The sequence below is a fragment of the Colossoma macropomum genome, unplaced genomic scaffold, assembly GCF_904425465.1.
Source record: "Colossoma macropomum unplaced genomic scaffold, Colossoma_macropomum, whole genome shotgun sequence".
Taxonomy (NCBI): Eukaryota; Metazoa; Chordata; class Actinopteri; order Characiformes; family Serrasalmidae; genus Colossoma; species Colossoma macropomum.
In genome coordinates this window covers 21,642,810-21,653,091 of record NW_023494805.1, presented here as the reverse complement: position 1 = coordinate 21,653,091, position 10,282 = coordinate 21,642,810, and the positions used below count along the sequence as shown (strand labels likewise).

General features: G+C 38.0%; 1 pseudogene; it reads right to left on the bottom strand.

Annotated features, from left to right (window-relative positions):
- Nucleotides 1–2,094: 2,094 nt before the first annotated feature.
- LOC118825375 lies at nucleotides 2,095–9,928 on the bottom strand (annotated as a pseudogene).
- Between the last annotated feature and the right edge of the window lie 354 nt (nucleotides 9,929–10,282).

Sequence of the window (10,282 nt, the reverse complement as noted above, 5' to 3'; positions counted from 1 at the left end):
TCCATTCATCCCAGTGCTGATGCCAGTCTGTCTTAGGTTGTCTTGGGCCAGGAGATCTTACCCGTCATTGAGCTGACATCACACCACTGGTGGGGCTACAAAATTGACAATTTTATGAAAGTCCACCTCAGACAGTGTTTCTGCTCATATTCCATAATAACATTCTTGAGCCACATAGATTTGCCATACAAGTTCAATGCAACACTGCAGTATGCAAATGTTCTATTGCCCTAAAGCAGCGTGTTTTATGTTCATGAGGGAAAACGTGCACACTTTTCTTAGAAAGGTGATAGAACTGAATAAACTATTAATTTGTTAGGAGTAAAAGAGCACATAGTGATATATGATAATATTTTTAAAAATTAATATATGTATAATCATTTTGTTATATGATTGTCAGTAAATAAAATTTGATAGTCTAAAAATGAATACATATACAAATACTTTTTTTTATTACTGGGTTTTAAATTAGTACTGTATCAGTGTGCTGAGGTATGTGCAGGATATATAACTCATGTTAGACAGTCATATATTTTGGAAATAACATTTTCATATTATTTTATTTAGGTTTTATCTATATGGAATTTATGTAATTAATAATTAAGTCTTTAATTCAATATATTTACTTCATTTTTTCATATTACTTCAATTCTGTATAAATTTGCATACATCCTGCAGATACCTTTATTAAAAAAAAAAAGTTTCCGCATATAGAGCTGAGGTGCCCTTTTAACTGTTGTACAGCCTGGGTAGATCTTCTGAGAATTTGTAGGCACAGTCATTGTTAAAACAATGTAAATTTAAGGAAGTACAATGTACTCCAAACACAGCAAAAACAGCAGCATATATATAGATCTTCTGAGGAATCTTTATAGTAAGCACGGCCATTATTAACACAACATAAATCTAAGGAAGTACAATGTACTCCAAACACAGTAAAAACAACAGCATATATAGATCTTCTGAGGAATCTGTAGTGTGCAAGGTTATTATTAACACAACATAAATCAAAGCAAGTACCATGTACTGCACAAACGAAAAAAAAATCCACAAAAGTATGTAAACCAGTTGTTGTCATAGAAGTTACATTTACATGTTCTGTGACTGTTAGGCTACTGCAGGTAAAAGTGGCCATGTTGTTCACATCATCTTCATTCTACACTGTTAGAAATAAAGGTTCTGTGCAGGTACGGTTTTCGTTCATCAGGGTACAAACAATGTAAATGTTCCCTCAAAGGTACAACAGTGGTTTTTAGATCCATTTGTGAACCTTAATGTTTTAAAACAGAGGAATAAAATAAAAAGCCTGGAGATGAGACGGGGTGTGTTTAGTCAATACATCTTAGGAAATATGGTATATGGATTATGGTACAATGGTGATATTATGTTCCCTGACTAAAGGTACTAATGTACCCTTGAACATTCCACCCCACTAACAAATTTATTATAGTTTTTTTTTCTTTCTAAGAGTGTATAGTAAATATATTAGATTAGTGATTAGTATATTAGAGATTAGTGTTTTGAATTGACTTTCATACCCAAAGTTGGTGCCAAAGTGTTGATATAAGTTATAAGGCACTTCTTTTGTATAAGTCTCTTTTGAATCCTTTGTTTCTTAATTTTTTTTCCTAAATATCATTGAGGTAAAACATAACCACAGTGAGAATCACTTTGAAGATATTCCTATAAAGACATCATTTCTGCATGCAAAATTCAGATCAAGTTTGAGTTGGATTGTACATAAATAATAGTGTGAGTGCTAAAACAGAGCACTGCTAGGTGTTACGTTTTGGATTTCAATGCCACTTAGAAACAGAGCCTAAAATCAGAACTGAAACTGTGAAATTATTCTTTTTGTTTTCTTCAAACTGTCACATAAACAAAAACATTTGGGACATATAGCAGAAATGATCATATTTGTACCACTTTTACCTGCAGCCTGAATGTAACCTTATAAGGGCATCTCAGCTCTAATGTATTCCCACAGGGGCCATCCTCTTTTACTCTACCCCTATATCCCCTCCCCCCAACTTGTGGATGGTTTGGATTGAATTGCTTCACTTAGTTCACTGCTGCCTCAGTATTGAGTTTATTTTAGTTATTAAAACAGTTCAGTACAACACATTCATGGTAGCTGAAATACGTTGGCATTATGGACACTTTAACACTATCGCTAGTTATATCTTTTATATAAACATGATCAATTATTGTTCCACTTTCAGTAGTTGCTTCTTCTACAACTTGAGTAAAGCCATAGTATTGCATGATTTCATTAACTGTACTTGTTGTAAAAAGATTTTCATTGAAATCTCCCATGATAATTTTTCCTCCAGGAAAGTCGTCAATGTGTTGGATCAAAACTATCAGGTTGTTATGAAATGCTTGCAAGTTGTATGAAGGTGGTCTGTACAAAACTGCTGCTGTTGTATTAAGATGAGGAATCACAAACTGCAGGCACTCCAAGTTCACACATGGTGACTGAACAACACTACAATTCATATTCTCCTTGTAATACAGACCAACGCCACCATGTTGTTGCTCCTTTAGTTCTGCAAATATTATGTCACTAGTGTCATATGGAACACACCTTGGTTTGCTATGGAATAGAAATCCAGATATTTGTACATCAGCTGCACAGTGGTCTGATTTTAACCAAGTTTCAGTCACACAAATGATATCAGCTTCCATATACCTTCTGTCTTGTTTTAGGTCTTCCAAGTGACATGACAGTCCTTGTACATTGTGCAGAAGTATCTTGCATGATGGCAGTAAGGGTGCTGAGTCTGACTGAATAAATGCAGGCATGCTCTGCATGAAACCTTCAATGTCTTGCTTGGCATATATTGCTTTCTCATTGAAATCTTGTATTATGAGGCCGGACAGAGATGTGACACGACTGAAAGCCACATATGCTTGTCCAGCTGCAAATATCTTTTTCAGTGACACAACAGCCTTTTCCACAGTAAGGCCTTGTACTTTGTGGATAGTGCAAGCCCAAGCTAATTTCAAAGGAAACTGACGCCATATGCCCCCACTCTTGGTCACTCTCTCTTCCTCTGGTTCAATTGATGTTGCTTTTTCTAGACCAGGTTTGAAGTATGGTTTCTTTGCTCTTAATGTTTTACCTGCCCTTTCATTGGCAAATGTTACATATATTTTTGATGGAAATTGATCTGCAGTATCAAAGCATATTTCAATAACTGTACCAAAAGCACCGTTTACTAGTTCATCTGAAACATCAATGTTTTTGACAAGCATGACCCGTGCATTGACACCTATATGAAGTGATTGTGTCACTTGTGTGACATGTTTTGGAAACATGAGCATGATGGCCATGTATTCTTTCCAGTCGACCAGTTTTAGCAACCCTTTCAAAGTCTTGTGCATGAATGGTAACAGGGTCTGAGCATGTTTTGTACAAGCTGTTCCTATTGTGATCATTGACTTCCTCATTGGTTGCATAAATATGGAGATCAGTTCTGTCCTCTCCTTCACCTGTTTCACGCTGTTTCAGCATTGAGATATCATGTTCCAGCAGTGCATCAGTTCTTTTGTGTTTCCTTAACCGATTGAGTAACTGTGCAAACTCCACGTCTTTTTGTCTCATTATATCTGTGAGCTCAGCCAAAGCAAAATGGTTCTGCCATAGATTCACACCTACAGAGTCAGCATACAGAGGTTTTCCCTTTACAGGACCAAGTTGATAGAAGTCTCCAACTGCAATAACTGAAACTTTTCCAAAAGCTGAGAAATCACCTGTCTGTTTGATCTGTCTCAGTCTGCCATGAACGTAAGCAAGAAGTTTGTGATCAACCATTGAAATTTCATCAATAATTAGTATCTCCAGCTTTCCGAGCTTAGCTCTGAGTGAATTTATTTTGTCATCTCCTAGAGGTTGATAAGACAATTTTACATCTGTTCCGATGGAGAACAAGGTGTGAACTGTTGCAGCATTGATGTTGTAGGCACTGACACCAGTTGGAGCTGTTAAGAGTACATGTAGCTCATCAGGGTTGTCTGACAAGACAGATAGGATGCGAGATGCTTCATTATATAGCACTTTAATCAAAACAGACTTTCCTACACCTCCAGGACCTGAAATAAACACATGGAATGGGTCAGGATTTTCACCACGTGCCTTCTGTAAACACCAGTTATGAATTTGATAGAATATTTGAGACTGTTTTTCATTGAGTGAACGAAGCAAAGCCACTGCTTCTTTCTTTGGTATACCACAGGAATTATCTTGTACCATATTGGTTTCCTTTGGTAAAAGATCTGGTATGATATCATGACTTTCCCCAATTTCTGTGTCTTGCACTGATTTAGTAGCAATACATTCTAATCGTTCGCGTTCAGTTTCTGGACAGATTTCTGCCCATGCATCCTCCATTGGACCATTTCTCTCTAAGTCTTCTTGAGCTTCATGTATTGAATCAGCTTCTTTCTCAAACATTGCCATGTTAGAATCCACTATACTTTTCACTGAAAGTAGTTAATCAGAAAATTTCACAAAGCCAGTCTCATAAAAATCCTGATAAGTATTGAAATTGTTGGGTTTCAACTGATCATCTGAATAATGAGGCAAAAACAGCTGCAAAATACTTTGATGATATTTCTATTTCTCAGATGCAAATGTACCTAGACACATTTCCACAAATTCTGTAGTTTTAGGCCTTCCTTTATATCTGTCACTGATGCTGTGCATCCAAATGTTTTGGCTGTCTTCATCACCACATTCAGCTTTCCTCTGTAACACATTGTGGGGTAGACTCATTCTGATAGCATCTCCAGTTGGAACAAACTGCACTTTGCGAGATCCTTGTTTTAGTTTCATGTTAGTGAGGCGATAAACACTTTCCTGAGCTGAAACTTCACGATTATGTAGGAAAACACTGTCCAGTTTGTGTAAAGCTTGTTTGGCATCTAGATTTCCTTGTTGTGAAGCCTCTTTCTGAGCATGTGACAACAACAGTCCCATCTCTCTTTCTGCTTTGGAAATGTAGGAGATGATGTATACAATACAGGAATATGCATCAACCACAAACTGAATGTCTATATTTGCATTCCATGCAAGCAAAAGATCTCGGTTATGTTGATTCACCCACACATCACATGGTTTTCTCTTCAAAAGAACACTAGTTTTTCTCGTCATCCGTATGTAAGCAGCTTCAAATATTTCCTGATTTATTCCAAGTGAAGCAAATAAATCATCAGCAGATTCAAAGTTCTGCTCAGAACTCAGTAAAGCATTCTTTACCTCTTTTAGAATGGACTCTGCTAAATCTTTTTCTATTCACACACTTTAATTTTTGGTGAGTTTGCAGAATCTCTCTGCTCTGCAGATTTCCCATCAACATCCTTTTTAAGTTCATCAGTTTTACATCTTGTGATAAATGTTCTGTTTGTTGGAGGACGTGGAAAATTGAACCTGCATGCTGTTCCTTTCTTTTTGCATGTTTTTGAATGTCTTTTACTGTGTTGTTGGACACTGGATACAATTTAATGCATTTCTGTGTCATCATCTGGTGGCATTTCACATGTACCATAACGATCAACAAATGCTACAACGTCATCATCATCATCTTTGTCAATCTGAGGGGCATCTTCCACCCAGATCAAGCAGTGAGTGTGAGGTGAGCCACGCTGCTGAAATTCTACTCTGTAAAAGTAGTCCACAATTTTACCGATTGGTTGTGCTTCAGACATAATCATGTCTTTAAGAAAGCAGCGGAATCGATGGCCAAACATTCTAGCAGCTGTCACTGGGTGGGTCTTCAACAGAGCACATCGTTCTGACCAGTCAAGATCATCAACTGCTACTTCTTTTCTCACTTGTTTCAGGATTGTTTGCAGAAGTTCAGGCCATCGCAGATCAGCAGAGGAGAATGAACAAAACCATGTAGGAATATCCAGCTGCCTCACCATGGCGAACAAGTCTTTCTGAACACTTTGCCAGAAAACAAGGGTGCCTCTTATGGGTTTGAGGAATTTGTAGCCTTCATCAACATTCAAAATCCTTTGTAGGGAGTCTTTGTTGGTTAACATTTCTAAAGTAACATCTCTTTTGATTGTATCATGTCCTTTTCTCAAAGCAATTGAAACATTTGATATAACTTGGTTTAACTCTGATATATATTGTCCATAAAACAAAAAGTCCAAGTTTTTTGCAAACTGCCCATCTGCATTCAGTATTCTTGTATTTAAATATCTACACAATGTGAGGTTTTCTTGCCTTGTATCATGAAAAGTGCCTGTGCCTTTTGGAAAAAGAACTGGGAAACACTTAGCCTCATTAGATTCATCACATAGAAGCCTGACAGGGTTATTTGTTTCCCCAGGTGCCACAGAAATTATTCCATCAAAGTGTTGGTCTAAAACCTCCTGAGCTATATCAACAGGTTGAAGGCATGTATCCATGAACATCCCATGTTGTTGTCTATCATGCAGAGTGTCATCAATGCTGTCGTCCTCACAAGTGCTCTCAGTGTTTTCCTCATCAATATGTTACTCATAAACATCATCCTGCTTTTCTGCTTCTGGAGTTTTACTGAGTGGATTAATCCAGTCATTGTTAAACTCAACATCACTATAGAACTTGTTATGCTCTTTCAGATACGTCAGTGCATTTTTTTTACCTTTTCTGGATGGACAAATTGATACTGATGCCCTTTGTACGTTAATTTCCTTTTTAATTTCACACGAATCATCAGATCTGAATTTTCTGATCTTGGTAAAACTTGGGCTACATCTGCAACATTAGAAGGCACACAAGTTACAGGTCTATGAACACCATTTTGTCCCCCTTTTGGTAAAGACACAAGTCTCATAATATGCAATGCAATTAAATGCCTTTCCAGTGAATTTAGACTCTGTAACTCTGGAGGAATTGGATCCAGTGAAAGATTATTCACAACACTCTCTGCAGGCATTTTTTTATTCAGAATCTTTCTGTGACATGTGAAGCAAATCCATAGTGAACCAGCAGGGCCAGTTTTAATAGAACAGCCATCAGAACACACATCAGTGCATAGATGTAAATATGTGTCTGTGATACATTTTTCCACCACAGATGCAACCAAATGATCTCTTGAGATATTAATCCTTTCTGCATTTGCGTACTTCGTGTTTGAATAGTGTTCGGTGACACACTGAACATACGTATTCTGGCCCTCTGCTTATTTTTTCTCTGAAATGCTGAATGACATAGTTGATTTCTTGCCTTTTATTCTTTTCTGTATTTCTTCTTTCTGCATTTCTGATTTTAGTGGCGTTAGCATAAGCACTGTCTGTCTTATACCTGTCAATAGTATTTTGCTTTTTAGCTGTTTGATACACTGAATCTATATGATACAATTCAAAACTCTTCCTTTTAAGTGTTTCTCTGTGAGCTTCGTTTCTGGAATATTTATCAATGCTTAATTGTTTCACATGTTCTCTGTGTTTCTGGTCTTTGGAATACTTGTCAGTGCTCAACTTTTTCAGCTGATTTCTGTAAATTTCATTACCATGGTAGAATTTCATAGCTTTCTGAACTTTTTCTTCCCTGTATTCTTCATTTTTATCATATTGCCTTTTTTCTCTTTCAAGCTTGCGGCGAGTCGATGTATTTTCAGATTGTTTCTTTTCACAACTAAGTGAACAGACTCCACTGCAAGTACTGTCACCAGTTTTAACACATATTACAACTTCATAGTGTGACTGATTACAGTGTTTCAGATAAATTCCCGTATCTCGACTGCAACCACTGGAATGATGGCATGGTGCATATTTCAACTATTTGTTTTCAGTGTATGTGAAAATGTTTACACCAAGGAAATCTGCAGCAGCTTGAATTTCAACCTCAGTGGCCCAAGTTCCAACATATTTCATTCTACTGTTAGAGATGTACTGTGGAACAGAAGAGTAACCTTCTCTGAGATGATGAACATAAATAGCCTGTTTTTTCTCAATGTGTGAAACAACAGCACGTCTGATTTTCCTGTGTTCAATTTCACTTCCAGAAATCCCAAAAGCTACTGACCTGAATAAGCAGTTACCATCAGCTGTGAAACTTGTGTTACAAGGCTCTGCCAGCGCTACTGCTGTATTTAAGTGTCCATTATTACACTCATTGTACAAAATATTCAGTTTTAGACAAGCGCTCCTCCGCTGCTGCAGTGTTAAAGGATTGAACTGAAACCTTTCAGTTTGTGTTTCACTAATCAACACAACGTCACTTTCACTGTTGACGAGGCTGTTTACTGCTGATGTACGTTCAGTATTGCTGTCTCTACGTTTACGTTTTACTGCATCACTGTACAAAGAGCGGCTGCTGAAGGACTGTGCACTACCATAATCAGCGTCCTGCATTGTTGTTTCATATGTGACTTGGAGACGCTTAGTAACATCTGAGACTTCACAGACAGAGAGACAGTTATCATTACGCACATCGGACAGTGTACTGGCACCAGCAGGAGTAACGAGAACACCAGTGACTTCAAACGGCTCACTTTCTGCTTGTAATGACACACCCAGAATCGTGACGTGGTTCAGAAGAGACCCAGTGTTTGCATGATAAGCTACTAAGCTTTTACCCGAGTCTTAATCCTCCTCACCATGGACATTTCGTGCATGAGAGTCAATAACGGCATACCAAGAGCCCTGTTTGACGATAGCACAGGTATTCAGTTTAGCAGTGAAAAAACAAGCATCAAAGTGCGTCAGAACTCTTTTTATTGCCTCATCATGCGACATGTACACATTCTGTTCACAGATGTACATTCATGCACTGTAACTATATTTAACTGAGCAAAGGCTTAAACATAAAACGCAAAATCTAGGCTGACTGAGACGCTGAAAGGCTACAACAGAAAGAGGCTTCGAAATGGAAAAACTATAAATCTCACAGTGAGCAAACCATGATAATTTACCAAGCTCCAAACGAACTAGTTTAGTTTAAACAGTACAAGTTCAACAGTAAAACATACCTGAACACGAGACATGGGGCAGGATTAGTGCACATACGCAGACGCGCTCTCTCTCTCTCTTGCGCGAGGCATAAAAAAACGAGGTGTATGCAGTACATTAAAAGCACTGTTTACACTTAAAAGTTTGGAAAGAACATTACATATACACGTAAAACAGTGCTGCGACTTCACAATGTAGTGTTTATATCCTTAGCAATGACTAAAGACCTCTTTTATTCTTAGAAAGAGAACTATATAGGAGAGAGTGAAATCGCCTGCTTACCCGTTCAGCATTCACAATGCTTTTGGCGATTTACCGGGAAAGCACACAATACACAGGCATTGTGTTGCACCAATTAATGCCCCATCTACAACCAGCAAGGGGGGGGGATACATAAAAACCATACACATTGAAATTAGTTAGAAACTCAGATATTTCACAGTAACATTCATTTATCATTCCACAAAGACTCTTAGTAAAGCTTAGTGAAGTTCACAATAGCGATGCAAAATAATATTAAAATAAAAAAAAATAAAAAAATAGTCAAAATCAGTATTATTATGGCTACACTGGCAGAGGAATGGTAAAGTGTATCGGACTCGAAGGCTTCAGCACGTTTTACAGCACGTCTATCGGTACCATACGGTACAATCTTCTCAGGGACCTTTTCAACATGGGGAAAAGGCAAGTCATTTCCGACCTTTGTGTTGTGGGCAAAAGGCACAGACCCGTCAGCCAGAGCCTCTTCGTCGTGGGGATGAGGCATAACCCCGTCAGTCAGAGATGCAGCACTCGGAGCACTGGCCTGGCGAAGAGGTGGGCTGCAGCTCATAGGACCAGTCTCAGTCAGGACCTTTTTGGGTGAGGGTAAAGGCATAACCTTGTTAGTCAGAGCCACAGCCGGGACAGCTCCACCGCGCTGGTCCGCCATCCTCTTCCTCGCCACAGCCGACCGCCTGGACGCCTTCGTGCGGGGCATCTGAAAACAGAAAATCCAAGAAAAAAGCCACGAAAACATGAGTGTTCAATAACACAAAACGGTACTGACATATAATGAACGCTACTGGTAATAATTCAATTCCTAGGTTAAAAAAGCTCCTAGTTTTATAAGAATCCTGTTATACTTAAACATATATTAAACAGCATTGCAATCTCTATCCACACCAAGTTTCAGATAATTCACAAATCACCATTCAATTTCTATGACATTTAACAGTTCATTCTTAGTCTAATTAACATCACAGTAACACTGCAAAAACACCATCAGTTTCACACATTTAAACACCATGATATAAATTTGTGTACTACAAGCTACATGTATAGGAACAAAAAA